Raw genomic sequence first — 24307 nt, forward strand, 5'->3', positions numbered from 1 at the left:
TACCTCTTCTGGGAGATCTGCATGACACACATCAGATGTTGCAAGCAGCAAAACTGGAGCAAATGCTGGAATGTTCTGCAGTAGTGTTGTAAAAGTAGCTCTCAATGTAGCTCCAGCAGCCTCCCACCACAAATGGATATGTGGAATATAAATGATACTTGGTGCTGTTCTTTGTGCTTCTCGCATCAACTGGTAAAATGAAAGCTTGGATAAGAAAACTAAACCATGTAGAACAGGCTAATAAATAACTACGCGTCAGTCAAACTGTCTTATGAAATAGGAGCACATGCAGCCAAAACATCAAAACAATCCAACAAAAGAACAACTCCTTAACAATAAGGTAAAATTTTCACTTTACTCAAATATGGACATTGCTACACAGACAGAAACTGACCTGAATCTCTGCCTGATTTCAAAACTACTTAGGTGTAAGGTAATGCCTAAAGAGCCTTACAACTCAGCTGCTGTGGTGGTGTGCCTGAAAAAACAAGACTAACCCTTGAGCAAGATGTATTAGCCTGGGTAAATCACTACACGACTCTGACTGCACCATTTTCAATTCAGAGTGCGCACATATCCAAGTCACTCTGAAGCACAGTTTGAACAAGCAAAGACCTATGTGAAAAGATGAGGGCTGACACTGTGAAAGAAGCCTGGTTACAATTCATAACTTCACGTACATTTTATAAGAGGTGACCAGTCTGAATAGCTGCCTGAATAGCTAAATCACTCACAGCCTCTCATTATCAATCAGACCAGATTACGTGCTTTGGAAGACCACAAGCCATTGCCTACAGATGGTACCTCGATCACAGAAGAGGACGTGCATCTACCACATGAGGGAAGCGGCAACAGTCCTTTCACATGACAAATTTCTCCGTGCACCCTTTCAGATTATCAATATTCAGGGAGTTCCTGTCACAAGATGGGAAGTGCACGTGGTATATCCGGGCAGTGACTAGACATGATAGTTATATGACCGCAGGTGCAACCATCACATAACACAAAAGGAATTGTTCCTCTTATGTGACAAATGAGTATCCAGTCATGTAACATGTCCATCCTTACTTGTAGAGCTCTCAAATGCTGCTACTAAAGGTGAAAATATTTTAATACAGTGGTGTCAAACAATGAAAGGGATTTCCTGCCTAAAAGTAAAAAGGAAAACAGCACTAAATCTGCTTATATTTAATTTATAGTATAAGAAAAACAAACATAAGCGTTCCATGAATTTTAACGCTTTTACTGCATATACTGCAGCAGTACAAGCTGTATATGTATATATAAGAAAAGAAACACTTCTTTTCCCCAAAAGCTTGATTGCCTTACAAATATAATGAAAATGAAGGTTACAAAAAGTGCATGACAGGCAGTCAGGCTGCTGCAGAGCCATCTACTGGGAGCACAGATTCTTAAGCAGCAATGAAAACAACTTTCTGGATCCCACCGAGATGTGGAGGACTTCTTGCTATAAAGAGGGGTTTATTAGCAGCACCTCCCAGCTTCCCGAGCTGCTAGCAACATCCTCACTTTCCATTCCTTTGGAATGAAAGATACGGCCACATGTAACATCCTCATTTGGTATCATTTGATCTAGCAGAAAAGTGGCTTTTCAGACAGAAGTAAACCTAACAGCACATTCAAACCAGGCCACCTCCATTAACAATGAATTTTGCTTACTTTACTAGTTTATATACAGTTCATGAATCCTATGAGATTAAAGAGAAAAAACGGTACCTGTGCACATGTTTCTTCCGATGATGTGATGCTAACGAACAAAACAGATAGGTCTAGTGTATAGACTGGAAACTTTTCCAGGGCATGTATTACTGCAGGTGCCAAATGAGAAGCTTGCCCGTATCCTGGCTCTCCAACTAGTAAGAATCGTGGCCTGTAAGATGTTGGCTGGTAATAAGCATTTCTAGAACAGGAAGAAGAAAACAAGTTTAAAAATGAGGTGATGAATAGGCACACAGATGATAAGGTTTTTTCCTATACACCTTCCTTTCTTTTTTTTTTCCCTTTCGGTAAATACTCTCCATGTTCCAGCAAATAATAAGCTGGTCTGTGATCAGGAACACTGTCAAAGCCCATTTTCTTTTTAAAAAACTTGTACCATACCTCCCTTAAGAAATCCTGCCAATCCCCAGCATGTCTGCTGTTCCTTGGCTGGGTTAAGTAACAGCTCTTAAATCATACAGGGGGACTGTCCAGCTAAATACACATGTGACAACTCATCAGTAACCCAATATGGGGGAGAATAACAACTCTATCTCTCAGCACACGCCAATCTGGATCTCCTCACTGCCCGTAGACACTGATTTTCAGTAGGTCTTGAGTTTAAGTAGCTGTGAGATCTCTACATCTGTCTAGTTTAGCTGAAATTTGGCCATAGTTACTGGAGATAGTGGGAAGGAAGGAGTAGAACAACATTTCTAGAAAAAAATTAACGTGGGCACTGAAACACATTAGCTGTATCTGAAGAAGTACACAAATGGACTGGTTAAATTACAGCAGTACACTCAATATGTATTAAGATGTATATTTATTTTATTCAGTCATTCTAATGTTTCATCTTTGAATTGTCTATTAATTTCCTAGTAATCCTGCTTTACTAGCATGAAACACATTTGTGAAGAGCATTCGTTTTTTTCCACCACAATACTATTGTACCTTTGCTGGCTGAAGACAAAGGTATAGAGACCTAACCAAGCTCAGCAGGTCAGAAGATTTTCTGGACAGCGCAGCAATAGAAAGTGAGAAAAATAACTGACCCACCAGTGACGACAATAATCTGTTTTTTCAACTGTCAGCTTATATGACTTCCACATTAAAATGTTAAAAAGTTAACATAAACTTAGTCGGTTAAAGGTACAAAATGCAGACATTGTTTAAGTTTTTCTCACAGTGTTTTAACAAACCATTTCTCAGTTCTGTTTCTGCTACATAATTCGCTGCTGGTTTAACAATCTTGGAAATTAGAAGGGCAAAAGATGTCTACACGAATCTGTAGGGGTTTTTTAGCTAAAAGGACAGGTAGCACGTTTCTTTGGTCTTGAGTCTTTCAAGGAATGCCATGGATTAAATCAACACATTCTAATAGTCTGTGGACCACTTTGACTTAGGAAAAGAGGGCTGGGCCATTCAGTTTGATGGGTTATGGCAGTGTACTCCATTAGAACCTCAGTACCCAGCTGGATCTTCACGCTTACTTCTTGCAAATATTGATCACCCCCCCACACCCCTCCTCTCTACTTCTTCATCTACCACCCCTCACACCAAAACTGTTTACAGACACGGCCATCTGAATAATGCAAACATCAAGGGACAAATATGTACCTGCTAAAATTGAGGAATTTTTCCTTTTGTCTACCAGGCATTTTAGGAGTTGGCTTATCTTCAAAGATTGATGGTGATTCCTCATCACTGTCAATCGCATAATTTCTTAAAATATGATTTAAACTGTCTGAAAGACAAGAGAGGTTTGTTAACTTTCCTGAATAGTCCATATCTCGCTCTCACATTAATACAGCTTCTAAATCAGTGCTGGAGACCCCTTATATTGTATTTCTTCATTTGAGGGCACATGCAGAATGTTATTTTCTGAAGAGTTTATCCTACCACAGATCTAAGGAGATTGCACAAGTCTCTACAAAGCTGTCCTACATCGCATGATTTGCATAAGGTATTCTCTCTCTGTTGGTGAAAACAACAGGAGGTTTCTTCCTTAGAATAAAGATGATTAGGAACTTCTGTAGTTCCTAGACACCTGAAAAACCCAACAAGGCCACTTCCTTCTGGAGCAGGTTCCCCCACTGGATGTGGGGAAATTAAGTGAACGTGGTGGCCACAGACTTCCCGTTGTCTAGGACTAGTGAGTCAGAATATATAGACCAACACATCTTCTAAATAAGGCTCCTCAAAGATCCCCGAAGGAAGAGATCATGAAAGGCCGACAACGGAGACGGGATGCAATTACCAATCCCTTAGCCTCTCTGCTTTTATATTGTTGGTGGGTTTCTGCCTCTTTCACCAATGCAAACAATCTACCAGCTCTACTGGGAGTAATACTGGTAGGATATTCTCCAGGGATTAGGATAATAACTAACTATTCATGGATCTCCGTTAATCAGGAGTGCAGCGAGTTTATCGATTTATTTGCTGTCACCAACCGACAGACAACTTGGTCAGGGTTGATGCAGTCAGGAGTGTGAGCTCACATACGCTATGCAAGCCAAGCCCCAGAGTATACGTTACTGAAACATTCTGATCTCATGTGCAGGCGTACAGTGTGATCCACAAACATTCAAATTAAGAGACTATGGTTAAAAATCACGATAGCTGTAACACTATTTAGCTTAAACCACTTATACTTGTATTGTGGTTCCGACATTCTTCACAGGAATTAGAAGCATTCATGTAAAAATGCCCTCTCCCCCCATTTAAACATTTATTTTGAAAGAGGTGCCTCACACATTAAACCTTAAATCCATCTCTACGAATGATAAACACGATATTAGCTACTGTCAGAAACAGGGTGCTCTAGGAGAGAACGCGTAGTTCTCTCCCATGTATTGCGAGTCATTCACAGCTCCCATCCAGCACTTCAGTTTAGAATCCAGAATAAAAACTATGCACGATATTCCTGAAATAAAGGCGTGCATGTGCATATTATAAAATCCTACTGTCATTATGGCTGAGAGGTTTCTGTATGTTGATTGCACAAATCAGAAGTTTTTGCTTTGGCAGAAGTTTAAAGAAGCGGCTACTATTGTTATACCTTGCTGTTGGTCCTTCTTTAGAGCAAGCTCTGCGTGGGGAAATACTCTCTGCAAGGCTTGTAAAATTCTTGCTAGTGTGTTTTCAAGCAGTGGTTTTGAAATAGGTGATAGTGCTCGCCCAGGTGAAGCCACAGCCCTCCGTGAAGCTGGAACAGTCTTCTGCATAGCCATGACAAAATCCTTCGCTGTTATTTTAATAGAAGCAATATCTAACTGCAGTTTCTCACTGCTTTTGTATATTTGAGGATAGCGGCGGCGCAGAGCACAGAGGGCAGCTTCAGCACATAAGCATTTAATATCAGCACCACAGTATCCTAATAAACAAAACAAGAATCAAATGTTATGTCAGTCTCAGGCAACACAGAAGTCAAGGCCAAGGTTTCCAAAGTGCAACACTGAAAGACTTTGTATGCAGCTAAAAATTAACAGGCTAAGAGATAATCCAAAGCGTTACCGAACTGCAGAGAAGTTTTGTTATGTGGCTCACAGCTTGATACCCTGCGCTTATGAAGCGGCCTCCTAATCAGAACTTTAGTCCTGAGGAAGATGCCCCAAAGCTATTTAATGTTCTGAGAGACAAGAAGAAAATGACAAGAAAAGAAGCATCTAACTTTGTTTGCTCCCAAGGCGTGTCAGCTGCCTCACGCTGCAGCAAGGCACAAGAGCTCGGGTGCTGCCTGGTACAAGCTCGGATTCCTTAGGACTCAGTCACGTGCAGTGACTGACTTTGTTTTCAAACTTACCAACACATTTTTCAGCTAGCTCTTCAAGAAACATGTCCAGTGGCTTAGGGGTCCAGTCTCGTGTGTGAATCTTGAAAATATCTTTTCTAGCCTGGAAACAAAATGGTTGCATTTTGGTTTGTCCTAAGTTTTCTCTTAAAAATAAAAAACAAAACACAAAACCACCTCACATTAATAAAAATACTTTTTCTCTCCAATTCAGCAAAATCTCATGATGACAGGCTCATTAGTTCATCAAATTTGGTTTTCTGCCAGTTCATTCAAGGAAGACAGTCCTAGCACTACCTTTCAAATTGCTACAGTTACTACGAAGAACAATAATTATGACTCAAACGCCTGTCATTGATCCAGAAAATGTCAAATGTTGCCTGTCTTCGTGTCTGATCTTAGCAAGACTTTCATTTAAGTATTTCCTGGTACACAGATTAATTATGGCAGATTTCTAGAATTCTTCCACAGTAGGGAACCGTGTATTATATCCGTTTCATGGCACCTCCTCTCCTGTTCCTGAAAGCAGATAGAAACTGGAGGCAAATGTGTGTGTTAACTACACTGCTCAGTGCACTTTTATTAGCCTTCACTCCAATAAGCATTTTATCCTTTTTCCAAAAAGTGCTACTAAAAGAAAAAGCAATATCAGCGGTAGCCAGAGAAAAACCACAAAAACAGGGTTCCAGTTTTGCACACTATCGTCCCCCAATATGTTTTTGTTGCTATATACCTATTTTTTCATTGCTTAGCTATTGCCATTGAACTAGAAGCTTCCCAAGCCCTGCACCTGTGCAGTGTACTTCACATCTTTGTCCAAGTCGCTGTTAACGAGTACCAGTAAGAATGTCAGATCCCCAAATACTTATAGGTAACTCCCAGGATACCCAGCCTGGGAACAGTCCAACACAGGTACGTCCACTATCCATTCATAAACCAAGAACTGAGAGCAAGAGTGCTTCAGGGTGAAAGTGCCTAACTGGATTAAATAAGTAAGCAAACATGAACCGCTTTGGGAATGAAAAATCTTAAGTTGCTCCAGCACCAGCCTTGGTAAAAGTTGTTGTTAGCAGAAAGGAATTCTTGCGTGCACACCATTTCTGTCATTTTCCAGATGAGATAGCAGTAATTTATAGCTAATTCAGACATTGATCCTTACTTAAACATTTCAGTGACTAGCAGCATCCCCTTTTCTTGGCTGGTCACAGTGAAACCAAAATTAATTCTAGAACTACCTACTTGTTGAAATCATCTTAGTCATATATATTCAGTACCAGATCTGCCCTCCACAGCACAACGCAGCTCTCTCCAGACATCCCTCTTTTGTCCAAGTTGTACAACACTGATTTCGACTTTAACTGCTCCGTGATACTGCACTGTTATGTGATTTTGTTACAAAGAGGGACTTTGCCACATTAGCATTAGGGTTGAGTTTAAGTTCTGACCTCTTTATTTGGCAGGCTGAAGAGGAACTCTCGATCAAACCGTCCGGGTCTTCGTAAAGCAGGATCTATAGAATCCAGCCTGTTGGTGGCTCCAATTACCACAATCTCTCCTCTGCTGTCTAACCCATCCATAAGTGCCAGAAGTGTTGATACAATAGAGCTAACAGAAAAATATAATTTTCATTCACTGGTTTAGTAAATTTTGTTACGTTTTACATGACCTTCTCCAATGACCACTCAAAAAGGACAAGCTTTTATTGATGAGATGCTCCTTACTGAAAGACTCGTTTTAAGACATAAAGAAACAGACAAGGTAACACAGGTCTTGTGCTGCTATCAAGCTTAGTGAATTGTTTTCAATTATTGTTTAAAAACCATCTGAAGTTTAGTAGCATTGAATTACTAGTTTTCAGGACAAATGAATGTGTCACATGAAGTTAAATAGGTTGTGGTCTTCTTTTCACAAAGATCTAGCAGCTTCTATGTAGGTACAAAAAATGTACTACCTATGGATTTCGTCTTGTTCACAGGACCGCACAGGAGCAAGACCATCTATCTCATCAAAGAAAATAATTGAAGGTCGCATCTGGTAGGCCTAGAATGAAAACACAGGAATACTGACATAAGTAAACCAGCACAATTTTAAAGAGAGAAATGTCATGGTTGGAAAGTCACTGGAGCTAGATTTTTCCAACTAGCATCAGGGATCTCTACTAATGGAGCTAACGGAGTAAGTGGCACGAGTAACAGAAGACAGCAGCTATGTCAACCCGCTGAGACTGGGTGACAGGAAACAAATCATACCAGTAGTTTTTACAGCTATTTGGCAACCACCGAGAACAGAGCCAGGACTTAATTCAATTAGAGGTTCTGGAAGCAAGCTTCTGTAATGAATTTAAATGACCATGCTTGCAGCCTGCATCTGTTTCCCTCTGATCTAAAGCCACCGTCTCTTGCCTCTTGAAACCTTTTTTGTGGCTGTTTGATGTTTTTTTGAGGGGGGGTGTGTTACTTTGTGAGGTTCTCTCATTTGCTTTATTAATCTTTCCCAATACACCTCAAGATTTCAAGCCCCTAAAAAACCCACTGAAAAAAGAAACACTGACAATCCCGTTTCAGTGGAAGGAACTGACAAAACCCAAAAAAGAGTGAGTTCTTAAAAATATTGACCACAGAAAACTACAGTTACAACTCGGACAGAACACGTGGCACGTTTCCACCTTACCTGATCAAACAATAAACGAAGCTGTCGTTCAGATTCCCCTGCCCATTTACTCAGGCAGTCGGCACCTTTTCTCATAAAAAAGGCTATTCTCCTGTCACCTTGGCTACATTCATTAGCAAGTGCACGAGCAACCAGTGTCTTCCCAGTCCCTGGAGGGCCATAGAAGAGACAGCCTCTGCAATTAAAAATACCAAAGATTCACATAAGAAAAAAACATCATGGCAAAGTACCTATTACAACCCTCATCCCTACAACACACAACTCTTCTCTCTAGCTTACACTTCACGTGTAAGAGAGCGGTAACAGCTGAAGCGTGAGAAAAGTCAAACCAGATGGAAGTTTTGTGTTCCTACACAACTCAACAAGGCAGTAAACAACATGAATAAAGAGGATCATGCAGATGTACAGAACCTTGAGAAATGATCGTAGTGTCCCAGAACAACACTTCCAAAACTGCTGACAAACTAACAGGGGTGGTTACAGCACAGTGGAGCCAAACAAGAACAAACTTCAGCACAGAATCTAAGACTGGGCTAACTTATGAATCACCAGTTCATTCTTCAATGATACACGGCACATTCATTCTTGTTTTCACAAAAGGCAAGATTTGATAGTAAAGCATTTAATTCTCCCGTAAAAAGCTTTAAGTTAGTGGACTTGGTCTCCCATTGCTGATGATAAACGAGGAGGAAGTCTAAAGCTGGGATATATAAATATAGCCATCAGATAAATATAGCCATCAGATAAATATAGCCATCAGCTAGAAAAGCCAATACACTGCTGTTTCAAAAAGAATTTAAATGAATAAAGAAGCAAAACACAGATTTTGTTGTCGTTCTTTGTAATACTTTTAAAGTTACTGAAAGCAAAGGATTAAAAGTCGTATTTCAATATACCATGATTGAGTTTTGCTGACCAAGAATATGTAAAGCTAACAATTAAATCTCTAATAATTTCATTTCATAACTAAGTACAACAAACGCTGCAAGGTTCTAGTTGCAAGTCCTATCAATTGTAAAATTGATACTTGAGCACTTGAAAAAAAAGAGAGTCGGTGGGAGAGACAACTGGACATCCAAGAAACAAATTACTGTTGACTACCAGTAGGTAATTCCTTCTTCCTGCTTATAAACTAATGAAGTTGACTTGTACGTAGAACTCAAAACAAAAACACTCCAACCCTGCCTTTTAAAGGCAAGACACTTTCAAAGTATATTCTCCCCACACAGTACATCTTTGAACCTACATATATTCTGGATTCTATCCATTTTTAAGAAATTACTTTTTACTACTGCTAAAAAACCCCATCAACACTCCTGAAAATTTTGAAGCATGGAAACATATTGATACCTCAGTTGAATATTCTCATGAAAATGGGTGACCAGCAGGTTGAGGGAGGTGATTCTTCCCCTCTACTTCACTCTCATGAGACCCCACCTGGAATACTGCGTTCAGCTCTGGGGCCCCCCACGTAAGGACAGGGACCTGTTGGCGCAAGTCCAGAGGAGGGCCACAAAGATGATCAGAGGGCTGGAGCACCTCTCCTATGAAGACAGGCTGAGAGAGTTGGCATTGTTCAGCCTGGAGAAGTGAAGGCTCCGGGGAGACCTTAGAGCAGCCTTCCAGTACCCGAAAGGGGCCTACAGGAAAGCTGGAGAGGGACTTTTTGCAAGGGCATGTAGTGACAGGACAAGGGGTAATGGCTTTAAAACTGAAAGAGGGTGGATTGAGATCAGCTATAAGGAAGAAATTCTTCACCATGTGGGCGGTGAGGCACTGGAACAGGTTGCCCAGAGAAGCTGTGGACGCCCCAACCCTGGAAGTGTTCAAGGCCGGGTTGTATGGGGCTTTGAGCAACCTGCTCTAGTGGAAGGTGTCCCTGCCCATGGAAGAGGGTTGGAACTGGATGATCTTTAAGGTCCCTTCCAACCCAAACCATTCTATGATTCTATGAAACAATGTCTGTTACCTTGGAGGTTGAATTTTGAATCTCTCAAAGACTTCTGGGTAAAGCAAAGGAAAAACGACCATCTCTTTTAAAGCTGAAATGTGGTCAGAAAGACCACCCACACCATCAAACCGTACCTAAAGATAAATTCAAAAGAACACATTTTATATGTTAAAGAAAGCTGCAACCTTGATAAAGTTCCATCAGAAATTGTATGTCAGCACAAAGGAAATGCTCTGGGCAATTTTCAAACTGCTTGAGAGAAAACTGTAAACCAAGGTAGCTGTAGACAGCACGTTATTGAAAGCTTTCATAAGCACTGGAAACATCTCACTGACACAATGAACTAAAAATACTTACTGAACAATCTGTTTGCATTGGATCAACGTCAGCCAGACTTGCTCCAATTTTCATTCGATCCTTGTGAATTCCCTTCAAATCATCTTTCCGAAAGTTTAGTGGAAGACACCTGATTTGAATTAAGAAGAAAGAGAAAAGCGCTTTCTAACTTAGGATGCAGCTAGAAAGTTTTTGCTTTTATAACAATGGCAAGTGAATGCAGAAAACCTTACAAATGAGCTTAAACTTCCTAAATAGTTAAATACGTGTTCAAATTGTTTTCTATTTAATGTCTGTGAGTAAATAAAGGAAAAAGGTCACTGCAGGCATTAAACTGGGTTTACTTTAACAACTCTTAGCAGTTACGAATAGCCACACCAGTCAACACAGCACATACATGAATGCAAGCTTCAAACAAGTTATTCCCTATGTGGAGACTGTGAACTGACCTCGATTTGTGTGATGAAAGAACCCCCCAAAACACAGTGACATCTTTCAAAGATTTTTTGCTTCTACATTCAAAAAGTTACAGCCCAAGGGGATACTTATTTCAGTGCGGATTAACATTATAAAGGCTGCCCACCACTGCTGGTCCTTCCCAAGGACTTTGGGATGCGTGTGCCAGAAGACACACATGTCTGAAAGACACTGGGCTGAAAACCTGTTTCTTAGATTGTTATCAAAATAGTTTTTCTAGACCAATTGTTAAGTAATAAGAGCACCGTCATTTCCTCTATTTATAACATTTTCTGTTACGATGGTTTTCTTTCGGAATAAACTACTGTAAAGCACAGGAGCAGTAGAGTTTTACATTTAAAAATTACATAAAAGAGTTCCTCCCCCCATTCCCACCTAGAAATCAAATTGCTTATTAAAAATCAATTCTAAAAATCCAATTTTAGAGAGTCCAGTTACAGTCGTCAGTACCAAGAGATACGATTAAATATTGCCACAATTTAGAAACTATACAAGATGAAGAGGATAACAGTTCACGGTTAGACAGGTGCAGACTCCTCCCAAGTAGATTTCTCCCTCCCCTACACTCCAATTTCATTAACCTTTTTGAATCTCTGTTACGGCTGCACTTCCTACGCCTCTCCAAATGCTCTTCGTCATCAGATGAGGAAGAGGATGTGGAATCCCTGTTGTGGACTGTGTGTCTCCGTCTGCAAACATTTAAACAAACAAGCGAAAAAAATTGAAGTACAGACTAAGTGATATCAAAATTTAAATGAATTGTATCTCAGAATTTACTTTGAGATCTATTAAGTTTCCAGATCAGTGTACTCCTTATGAATCTGATTTCAAAGTACACTACATGATTTTCCTTATGACAGCAAAATTCAATTTTTTTTAGGAAGGGAAAATGTTTAACTAATTTGCAAATAAATTTCATGAACAAATGACGCATTTTGTCCAATCTCTCTCTCTCACACACAAATAGAGTTTCACTTAGCATTATGTACCCACTCCGTGAAACATAAACCTTTTTAACTGATTTAAAAATCTGGCTTCAGAAACCCTTCCTTCCATAACTGTCTGCTTTCAGGGATGCTAAACAAAGTTCTCATATCTAGCAAGAGACAGCGTTCTCCATGCTTCAGCTGCTTACAGGACCCAAACCCCCTTTGTCATTACTCTTGCCATTTATCATCTATAATTTCATTTAGTATTTTTCTTGTTTAATGATAGTTTCATACAGAAACATTAACTGATTGCAAAGAGAAACCAGAATCAGTATTTGAGTGATTAAAAAAAATTCCACTAGAACTTCCATACAGGCTCTCCCTCTAACTAAATTATCTTCAGTTTTAAGAAAATAATTGGTCTCCTTCAAGACTGAAGAGTCTAAAATTTTCAGAGTGAGATTCTGGCTTCAATTCCAGAACAAAAGAATTTCAGTTATACAATCTCAGCCATGACCTCCATAATCACCTCATCAGTGACCACAAATACTGCATTTAAAAAAAAAATCTAACGGCTAATAAAACGTATAGTCTCCCCCCCAAGATTTGTTTTCTTTATACCCTCAGACTACCACAGCAATAATCATACTACTAATCTGTAACTACCACCAATTCAAAACCCTTGCCCCTTGAAAGCATTATTCAGTAAGGGGCCTGACAGCATTCTTGATAAATAAGAACTATCACTAACCATACACCAACCTGTTAGTTCTTTTGCAGCAAGAGCCTTGTGACTGAGCACTTCTAAATGAGTATCTCTGTCTGACAGGTGAAGACCGGCCCGAAAGATAGTTCTTACGTTGCCTTGGTTCTGTTGAAAGCAAAGAATTTAGAATAATGTTACAAACAAGTTTAAGAGAAAGCAGGATAGTGAAAGAGGCAGAAAATGTGATGTGTTTCACTGATCTCTCATTTCAGGGGAAGTTTCAAGTGATTGGGGGCGGGGTGTGTGTATTTATTTTTTTTAAATCAGCGCACAGTAGAAGTGAAAAAACACGCACCTACTTTTTAAGGAGAACTGAAAACCACAAGAGTAAGGTTATCAATTCTGTTTAATTACCATTCTCTCAAGGATACATAGGTCATTTTTTACTGAAAAACAACAGGAAGCATGCCAAATGGCAAAGAAATACAATGTGCACAGGATACATACATTTAATAAAATCTAACTGCAGAATGAAGGTAATAAATTTAAATAGGAGTTGAGTGTGTGTATACATTTTCATTAAAAGAGTAGCTCGCTTATATGCAAGAAATTAGCTCTTAAGAGAAACTGTGCATATAACCTACTTTCCAGTGGAGCTTGATAGCGCTCAACAGTTTTCCTCTGTCGAAAGTCATAACGCTTTCGAGTGTCTTCGCTTTCTTCTGATGAAACTACTGTAAATCGACATAACGTTAAACTGTTTAAGTACTGTTGTAAATGATACTAAATTCAAAATGCACTGCACAGATGCCTATAGGTTTTACTATTACCTTCATGTTAATGACACAATAGATCTGAAAACCTGCAAAACCTTAAGACCAATTTATGCAAGACACATTCCAGAAATTACAATACACAGAGGAACATACATATAGATATTGTTCTGTCCTCACTGAAACTGCTGGGTGACGTCTCATCAGTCTTAGTAACAACAATACTGTCATCTTGCTTAGCTAAGATGCAGCTCCTGTGAAAACCACTATTTCAGAAAGTAATTCCTTGTTATTTTGAGAAAGTGTTTCACAGAAATGTTTTTAATACTCTACAGTGCTAAGACTAAGCATGGTAATCTAGCTCCCAAACCCTAGCTCAGCCACATGAGCAATAATGGGCAAGCCACAGGTGTGAACCTCCCCAGTCAGAAAACAATGTCAAATGCATACAGTTTATGCCACTAGCTTCTGTAAAGTAACTTGAAGTTTCTTCATGAAAGACAATATGAATGCAAAAGACAGCGTATAATTGTCTAGCAGGTTCTTAATAATACCCTCTCACATTAATAGCTGGACACCAGGTGAGGAATGTACATGCTCTGTTCACCTACCTGCTCACTAAAATTAAGTAAAATTTTATTCCTTGGAAAGCACTACCCATTTTTTTCTTCCCCCCAAAAGGTCTCACTGCTTTCTGAATGCAAGATAAATTACACAAGATATATAGACAGCACATGGAAAACTGAAAAATTATTTTGGCACCACTACCATCCCAAGTCCTTGGTACTCCAACGCTCCTGTCACAAAGGCATGAATTTCTCTGCTTTTCTGCTCCTCTAGTCCTTCCCCTTGCTCCACTCATCTTCTTTACACCACCACTGACACGCTTTCCTTTCCCCACTCCTTCCTGGCATGATTTTAATTATAGAAGTATATTTTAGTTTTTTCCTAATTTGAAATTCCAGAGTTTTCACTTTGATCACAAATGAATTGCCCCATACTCTTTCTTTCTCATTCAACATACGATTTATAATTACTTTCTACAAGTCTCTCCTGCCCAGCACCCCTACATCCACACACTTGAACCAAGCCATATAGAGGAGGTCTGATCACCAAGGTGCACACCTGGGAGCCACGGGTTCAATCATGAACAGGCCACGGACTGTTCTCTGAACAAGATCACCCCAGTGCTCATTAACACCTGGACATCTAGCTTGAACCTTTTTGTAGGTCTCCATTGCCAGTGGTCAAGTCTTACACAGGCTGTGTAACATGTCCAAGATACTGCCCTCACTGCATATTGCATAAATCATCTCTTATTCAAGCTCTGATGGTCTGATGGTCAGACAGGTGATCAGGCGCAGGGCACAGTCAGACAAGCGTACTGACCAGCCAACTATTTACACGTGACTGGCCCTTTTTATACCCTTGCCCCTCTACTTGCCCACTCTTGTTCCTCCCAGAATCACCTAAACCCCACCCTTGTCCCGCCTTTGGTTCCTGCCCTAAAGATCCCATAAGTCCTGGGTGAACTGCTTTTCCCCTGCATCCCACAGTATGTCCCACCCCTAGGCAGTAACCCCTTAGTCGGAAAGGTGATCTGGAGAGCTGCCCCCGATGACTCATCCAGATGGGTTTCACCCCTGGACGCTGGGGCGGATGGGGCGGATGGCTCCGCTGAGACAGCCCTGGGAGGGGCCCAGACAAGGTGGCTCTTCCTCCTTGACTGGAGTCCTTGGTTTGGGTCCCTGCCTGCCGTCGTGCACCCCTGTGCTCCTCTGGGCTTGTGCAGATAGGACTTTGATGGGCTGATGGCCCTGGGAGTAGCCCGGCGGGGTATTATTTGGGCTCCCCCTCCTGCCACTGTCTCTCTGAGCTCCTTTGTGGGTGTGCAGAGGAGGTCTACCGCAAAACCTAACACCCATCGGCTCAACTACCGCCACATCCTTTTCTGTCCTTGAGTACAGTCTCGACCCATTCTGTTCCATCCAGAAAGCTCCTACAAGGATCGTTGGACTGACTGCCTTAATCACAACTATCATTCTCCTTAAAACCTTAACGTTTTTCCCCCTCACTTCAAACATAAAGTTAATATGGCCTTTTACCATTTAACCTGATTCCTCGTGTTATTTCCCGCTGAGTACTGGGATGACAGCTCCTAATTACAGGACCAGACAGCAGCTTTCACTGACTACCTGCTGAACACAAAAATGAACAACACTATCTTCTCCCCTGCTGATCTTCATCCTCCGGAGGAGCTTTCCATACACACCGGGCAGCGTCCCTTACTTCCTGAAAACTCTTGCCGTGCTGCTCAAAACCGTGAAAACTGTCATGCTGCTGCTGTTGCATGATCACTCTTTCTCATTCTGAGTAATAACGTCCATTTCTTGTATTCCCACCTGTTTTTTTCTCTGAATATCTGTTCTGAGCTCTCTGCAGTACTGCCCTGAAGTCCGTGACTTGTAGTGTCAACAGCAATATAGATTTTTTTAATAGATGAAAAATAGCGAGTAGTTCAGCTCATTTCAGTTGTTTAAGACAAGGCTTTTGGCTACAGCGTAGTAAAGAAAATTTAAAACAGAACTAATCTACAGTGCCACCTTGATTATCAGCTATTTCTTCAGCAGCTCTTTGGATTTCTTTCTCTCCTTGGGAGTACATATCGAGGTTTTCCTAATTAAAAGAAACGAGAAAGATCAGTGACAAATATGCAGAAAACCTGACATAGGCATATTGCCTGCCTACAGAGTAATATTATCAAGGCACTCCAGAGACAGAAAAGATTAAATCAAGGTACTGGAAGAGAGAACTGGAACATCATTCTGGCATCCAGAATTAGTAACAAGAATTTCTGCTCTAAAATAGTTTAGTACATGTGATAGTTAAATACTTATCCAGATACAAAACTGAGGGTATCTGTTAATTACGGGTTAATAATCCAAGAGTGTGGCAGAGCCCAGGAAAAAGCAATCCCTAGCAGACAAAATAAAATTTGTGCGGGCATTTGAGAGATGATATACAAAGTACTATGGACAATTCCGGTTTCATTAAAAAAAAGGATTTCAGATCTAAACAAAAAAACCTCTGAAAGCCGGCTATGAAGATGTTTAAAAAATGAAGTGCTTGTCATTCAACAAGACAGGAGAAGAACTTAATTTAATAGAGCAAAACTAAGACAGAGGAAATATGATTGCTGTATATAATTTTAACGTAAGTTCCTCTAAGGACAGAGGACTATTTAAGCTCACAGGCAAGGCTGGCACAAGAACAAACATAGATAAAGCAGGCATCAATGAATTCAGCTTTCAGTAAGATCTGAAGTGAAAACCCAAGCCCTGAAACAGCTGTTTGTAAACAGTGTCCATTCAAAAATCATACGGCAATTCAGAAAGCATAGTATAAGACATGTATTTCAGCATATCACTGCTCTTTCATGTCTTCTGAAGAAGGTATTTTCTTCACCCTTAGAGCGTATCTGTAGCATGATCATACCAGTAAGATGTTAAATTATAATTAGAGAGCAAAAACAAATGTTATTTTAGACTACGCTATTCTTTGGAAGAACTTATTTCAGCTCAATTAAAATTACAACTACGTAATTCCCCTACGTGAAATACACTACTTATACAAAAATAGTAAAATAAATTTGTATCTACTTCTTCTGCATCGTGGAACACCCCAAGGTCTTCCATCATTCGCCGCCTACGCATTTTCTCCGTGTCATCCATTTTTTGCAAGACTGCTTCTGCAGTACTAAGATAAAAAGTTAACATGTAAGAGCAAAGACAGGCAAGAACAAAAACACCCATTTAAAACAGTACACATAATCAATATGATATTTTAATACAGTATTCATAAAGCAAGAATCATTGACAGACAAGTTTTTAAACACTACTTAAAAATTAGATCAAATGTTCAAGGTTTTTATAGATTTAAGAACAAGTGTTTGAGATTTGCAAAAATACACTGTTTTCAGGTTTGTTTTCCCTCTCGGTGAGCACAGTAAAAAAAATCCATTTAAGCAAGAGAAAAATAAGAATTCTAAAGATCATAGTAAGACAACAGAAAGAAATTATGGCAGTTTTTAATAGCACTTAAGTTGTTCTGCATGATAGCATTAAGTAATTTTCAGCTCACAGCCTTCCTCAGACAACAGGCTGCTTGTTCTTCTCTTAACTGTAATCTAAGTTTTGTGCTGGTTTTCCATGACTAGACATGCTGGAAAAAACATCCCACTGCTGTTACACTTGGCAAACCTTTCCGAAAACAATGTCCATTTGGGCTTCACAAAGAGAATTAAGCCATGGACAGACAGGCAGAAACACTGGGACTACTTCACTTTGGCTTTATCCAACTTTCCTCAGTATCTTAACTCAACCAAGCATTATAAGAACATTCATAAGCATGGAAGAAAAGTTAATTAAAAATGAAGGCAGTTCTGATGCTAAGAAAATTCATTTAGAGGGCAAGTTAAATCTACTGAAAGTCACAACGTAAAGTGATCTTCTTGGTTCACAAGACAACACATAAACCCACCGAGCCCATACATAAAAGATGCTCTCGTATGAAGACCTCTCTGCAACTGGCAATCCCAAAACAGAGACACCAGTGGCAAATTTCAACATTGGCTGTGCCCAAATTCTTTACACATGAAACACCTTCCAAATACATCCTCCCGCACATGCTCTCAGACCTGGAAGTCTTAAGCAGCCACAAGCACCTATTTCCAAAAAACAGGTTAAACAGTTTTGCTGCCAAGTACAAAGGCCCACACCTTACACAAATCAATGTATTAACAATAATTACAGGACATACCAGTGCAGGCAGAGGAAGAGGAGGAGACCCTACCTGATCAACGACCACGGAATGTTAGCGGAGGTTGCCAGTAACAACCCAGAAGTTCCAAGCTGCACCACCCTGGTGGAACTCTACTATGGAAGGCACCTGCAGCCCAGCAGTTGTCACACGGATGTACCGTATACGTAAGAGCACGTAGGGAAGTCTCAGCCTGAGCACTGAATACATTTAGCTCTTGCTGCCAGGAATAACAATACCTTTTTCTGTTGTCAAAAGAAGGAGAAAGTCCCTAGCCAATATGATGCCATAGCAGAAAGGCTTGCTAGTAAGGCTCATTTTAGTAGCTTTGTAAGATCATGAAAAAAACCCACTTACTTTGTTATAAGTTTGTCGAACAAAACAGATTGATTTGTAATGGTGTAACGACTTTGTTGACGTCTGCAGCTTCAGCGGACCTCCAAATCCCCGTTTTCTTCATGGACTTGTTGTGCAGCTTTTGCATCAGCTCTGGTCTTCAGTGTTCTGGTGACTACAATGCATTAATGTATAAAATATTTTGAGACAGAAAATACGTTAGTCCCTTTATTTCACCGTTGCTCTAGTAAAATGTAAAAAAATCTGCAGTGGCTTGATTTTTTCTTTAAATACTGAATTGGAAGTTATTGTCATCACCACAGCATTCAACTTAAATTAATTATGTTTACCTACCTAAAAGCATGACTTGTATAGCAATTTTTTAATAGACTGGGAAGCCAATCTGATGAAAACAAACACGCAACTTTTGTTCCATGCAGGAAGCAAGTTCATTCCAGTTACTTCTTTCTGGAAAAGTGAAAACAACAAATACCTCTCTCTAAGGTGTTTTTACTCCATCCATGTCAAATTGTATCGAATAGTTTTTTTAAAAAATTATTTATGTGGGAAGTCTCTTCTTAAGATGCGTGGTTTTAGTCCATTGTTTAAGCATGCATCACTCATTTTCTGCATCCTGACACAAAAGCTCTAGAAGATAAGAAACGTCTCAAGATAAACTCCCAAATAGCAAAGAACTCAAAGGCTTGCCTGCTTTAAAAACTATCTGCCCAGTATTTACCACACAGCATCCTTTGCCACGGGTCTGTTACTTGCACTATCATTAAAACAGTTAAGAGAGGTCAGTGAGGAAGTAGTGCACAATTAGAACTTGAATTACTACACACAAAGCGCATTTCAGGCCCCTTCCTGCGTTCAGCCCATCCATGGCTGGCAGGACGCTGCCTGGAAATAACGCATTTTCCCAGCTGCCAGCAAGCAGCCTCACAGCACCAAGCCTGCTTGTGTACTCAGCACAGTGATTCAGTTCCAAGGTGAATCACTGAACTTCAGTGACACCTTCCCCACATCAGCGGGTTTGTGCGCCTCATGACTGAATTACTTTTTAACTCAAATATTACCTCCTATTTGCAAGAACGATTTTCAATTAATTTGTGTCCTGCAGACTCCAGAAAATCCGTGTCACAAAGAAACCTGAGCTAAGGAACAGATTCTCAGGCACTAGTGCCTAAGAGCAGGCTGGAATTCACGCTGTGTTCTCCCCAAGCCTGACAGGAATTAATAGCATATCCTCCTATTCTCACCTACCTCTTTTCGTAAAACTCATAGGAAATTCACTATCTTTTCACTATCTATTTTCACAACTTCAGCTGCTTTGGGTTGATGCGTTCAGCAGTTTTTGTGGCCAAGTTAAATAGATGGTGTGACCAAACGCAATCCTTCTCAGAAACCAGAGTAAAAAGGAATCCTAGGGAGTTACCACTACTTACCTTCTTTATATTCTTCCTTTTTTTTGGTCTGACTTTGGCTTTGCCAACCGCCTACATTAAGAAAGAGAACAGAGGAGAGAAAGAAGAAAAGAATGATTGTATTAGAATATTGTATAGAAGTCTTGTATTGTACTGTTCCCCATCAAGACTAGGGAACCTGACCAAGTTTGTAATCCAGTGCTCCACATCATGCAAAGAAAAGCCTGTGGACCACACTGAGGATTCAGATCCCAAGTCTGCTGCGTACCATATGCAGACAGTTCGGTAAGGACGCAACTTTCCTAACCGGCTAATCTTGAAGTCTCAATAGTGCAAATAACATCTCAGTAACCAAAGCGGAGGAGAGATCTCAAAGGAGTTGGGAAAAGATGCACGTTTTTTATACAAGCAGAAGACTTTTACTAAGAAGAGTGATTCTGGTTCTAAGACACTGACACTGACATTAACATAATCATACTCCCCCGCAGATTTTTAGCTGTAGATTTATCATGATGTGACTCATTGTGCATGCTTTCACTTTTCCTTTTAATTCTATGAATTGAACAGAGATTGGACATCTAGAAATACAATACCTCGTAAAGCGTCTTCGATTGACATTTTCACTTAATATTTCCTTGCTTTTGTCAAAGCTAGAGTCTGAACAGGGCGGCATGTTTTTTCTCATTGATTTCAAACAGTGTCCACTGAAGCATTCAATTTTGCCAGAGGAAAATTCCTAGGGGAAGAAGGAAATAAGAACATATTAATCTGAACCATGTATGTTGAGCTAAGAAGGGAATTCTCCCTCCTTTAGGCAAGTTTATTCTGTAAGTCTTATGACTTGATAGTGGTGCAACTCATGGCAGGTAAGCCTTGAACCACTTCGGCACCAAGAAGTAGCCCTCAGAAAAAAAACCCAACCAACCAGCTTTCAAAGCTAAAGCTCCTCTCCGCCACACTTTTCTTATGGACAACTTGAGCTTAATAGCCTTTGAAAAAATTATTGCGGCAAAACCTTTCAGATAAACTTAGTGTTTCATGAAAAAAACCCCACCTTTTATTTCAACATTGGTTCAGAAAAGCAGCCAAGCTTGACCTTGCATGTCCTGGGATTAAAATCTAGTTAGGAGAGTTTTTCTCCTCTCTCCGTTCCATTTGTGACTGCATTTGGAGGGATATTAAAAGATTTCCTTCAGGAGGATGGCATTTATCCACAGGAAGCCAAAGGGAACTCAAGATACACTTCTTTTATTACCGTTGATCTTGTTCACATTGGTATTTCTGCAAGGAGGATCGCTTCTACTATGTGAGGAAAGCTGTGATGACCATGAGAGGTGGCTTGTTCAATTTACAACCCAAGGTTTCATTAGGAATACCCCAAACTACATCTCACGCTGAAAAAGGCAGAAAAACAACCAGATTCTTCTACTTCTTGACACTAACTTTACCAAGAGGTACTTCCATTAGAGTTGATGGAGACGGTGACAGAGGCGTGAAGAATGTCACTACAGGAGGGCAGTGATGCATGCGTAAGGCCCATGCAGGGCCATGCAATGAGAGCTGTGGCCACCTGCTGCTGAGGGCTCAGCCCTGAGCCACAGAGCTGGGCAATCCTGTAACTGTCTGACGGTCTTCTCCTCAGTCAACCTTGAACAAGTCATCCCCACCGTTCACCTGACAACTTCTCATGATAAGACAGACCTTTTGCACGGGGAGGATTTCCACCACCTTTCCTTCATGGCTCGTTTTAAGGAGCACCTCCCTTCCAGCAGTCCTCTGGGCTGGTGGAGCAAGGCCTCATGAGACGCCTCCCGTAACTGGCTTTTGAATTGGGGCATCTGAGATGAAACCCCTGAAGACATTTTCTGCTTCTCAGATCCAGCACAGATGGATGTAACAAGACCTAAAGCTTAACAAGAGGCAGTCGGATATGTCAGAGTCACCCTTAACATTTTTCCTCTCAAAGGTTTAAGAAAGAAATCATAACAGAAAGCCTTTCAACTATTTTTCAATTTGTCAGAGCCCTAGGTTTATTTGAAGAAGGCAGGGCTTTGTGCACACTCACACACAGGAGCATATAAAGACTTAAACCAATACGTTCAGCGTTCATCACTGAGACAACTAGAAAAAAAAACCTAGACCAAGAAATAATGATGTTCTCTTACCTGCAAACACACTCAATAGTATTCCTACAGCTGGTATGACTATGGCTTTTCTATCATCCTATAAAATCTGTAGGCACGCCTGGGAACTACCTAGAATGTTAGGTGACGTGATTAAAGGCTAATCTGCACAAACAAAAAGCAGCGAAGCACTGGCGGGCAGAGGCACCCCGGTAACTCAGCGCGGGGGGAACAGCCGGGCCCCACTCCTCACAAGGCCATCGGTCAGCCCAAGGCCTGGCTCCAGGGTGAGGGACCCCCCAGGGGCGTGGGCAGGAGAGGCCTCAGGGGTCACCTCACCTTGTAACAGGTTCTGGGTGTTCACTTCCAGCAAAAGCTGGAAGTTATAGTCATTTCTGCCCTGTTTTCATGAGAACTCTATTTCAGGAATATGACAATTGACAAGTAAAGGAAGAGGTCATGTGTCAGTGGGGATGAATTTTTGCGGAGACTTTAATCTGTGTTAGTTGTGGTGTAAGTTGTGAAAAATCACGACCACTAAATACTACAACTGTATTTTGACATAGAATGTTTATTTTCCATAAAAATCTGAAATTGAGCATCATATAAAATATTGCAATTAAATATTACATAATATAATTAACAGACATTGAACTGAAGTCTACATGCAGTGCTTGCGCAGTATTTTGCTTCTGTTTCTGACTGCCCATTTTATATTTTATTATTGCCTATGACATTATTCATCTACTCATTTATGCGTTCTAAAAGCAGAATCAGTATGATGATCTAAAGGAGTGAAATATTCAGCTAAGGTAAGATACTGGTGGCTTAGGCAAAAATAATTTGAATCGGTGAGAAGTGTAAAATAAAAATTTGCATGTGTGAGCACTGGAAGTAATATGAGCAGATGCAGCGCAGCTTACACAATGCACGTAACTATTGTGGCTCTGTCTTATGAAGAGGTAAATTCTATCACATTAAGACTAATTTGATTATCTTGTGTTTTTAGAACAAATTATCTTGTGTTTTTAGAACAAATAGTGCATCCTGGCTTTTGTTGAAATGATTGCAGGAGTATACTTGACATTTACTTTCTGTATTGTAGTTTTATTTGTATGCTTTATAAACGTATTTCACCGGAAACCCCATTCTTGTATAGCTCTCTTGTCCAAGGAATATCGGAATGTGCAGGCTGATGCATGAAGTACAGAGGTTCAGCTATAATTTCTGGATTAAATCCTTCATTCACCAGATGCATTTTCTGATGCTTGGAAGTTGCAGTGATTTGCATAACATCCTAACAAAGAAGTAATTCAAGTAAAATGCAATGTTCCATTTCAGCCTGTGTCAGTGAAAATTGGATGCAATTACTGACTAAAATGAATCATACCATTTTACTATGGAATGTCTTCAGTTAGACAGAATGATCTGATTCACAGGTACAGTGAAATCTCAGTCTAAATGCAGCATTTATTTCTTACTCATTTCTCTATCAAAGCCACATGCGAGCTTGGAAGTTTCTGTTTCAAAATAAGAATTTTCTTTAACTTTCATTGGTGCAGCTGATCACAAAATCTCTAGTTCATGGGACACTTGGCAATGCTCTGCAGAGAGCTGGCTGATTTTATGGTACTGGCTCTCCTCTCATTTCCAGCTGTTAAACTTCATTTAAGACATTAAATACAAATACGCTAAACGCCTTCCTGTGTTATTTTTCTGTGTAAGCATTTGCTGTACAGCAATGACTCAAATGCCAATTCATGAACAAGTTGGTCTACACACGATAGTCAGTGTACGAGAGCAGAAGTGGTATATAAAATAATCTCATTTGAAAGGTGGCTTACATTAAGGGAAAAGCTCAAAACACACTGTTCTCAAGCACTGTTATTACTTGTACGGTGTTTTCAATGTAGCCAACATTTTCTTTCACTTCTCTTGCTGAAACAGGCCACTTTTCAGTTCTTGTTTTTCCGTCTTGATCTGTAACATGATCTGTAACATGCCTGATTTCCTCTTCACACTGCTACTCCATTTCCACAGCTCCCAGATCATTTAGTCTTTGGCTTCTGAGCTGAGACTGCTAATAAGTTTGCCAGCTCCTTCTCTCTTTTGGCAGCACTTAGGACAGGATCCACGCTTAGACCACCAAGTCATTTCACACAGGCACCGAATAGCTGCCAGATGGTAATAATGTTCAGTCATTACCAGGTGGGATTGCTCCAAACTGAATAGCTAGCATGAATTTGTCT

At 40.3% G+C, this 24307-nt stretch overlaps 1 pseudogene; it reads right to left on the reverse strand.

Moving 5' to 3' along the window:
* LOC132321601 (ATPase family AAA domain-containing protein 2-like) overlaps positions 1–20620 on the reverse strand; it is a 240395-nt pseudogene extending 219775 nt beyond the window's left edge.
* Between the last annotated feature and the right edge of the window lie 3687 nt (positions 20621–24307).

This window comes from Gavia stellata, unplaced genomic scaffold (assembly GCF_030936135.1).
Source record: "Gavia stellata isolate bGavSte3 unplaced genomic scaffold, bGavSte3.hap2 HAP2_SCAFFOLD_52, whole genome shotgun sequence".
Taxonomy (NCBI): domain Eukaryota; kingdom Metazoa; phylum Chordata; class Aves; order Gaviiformes; family Gaviidae; genus Gavia; species Gavia stellata.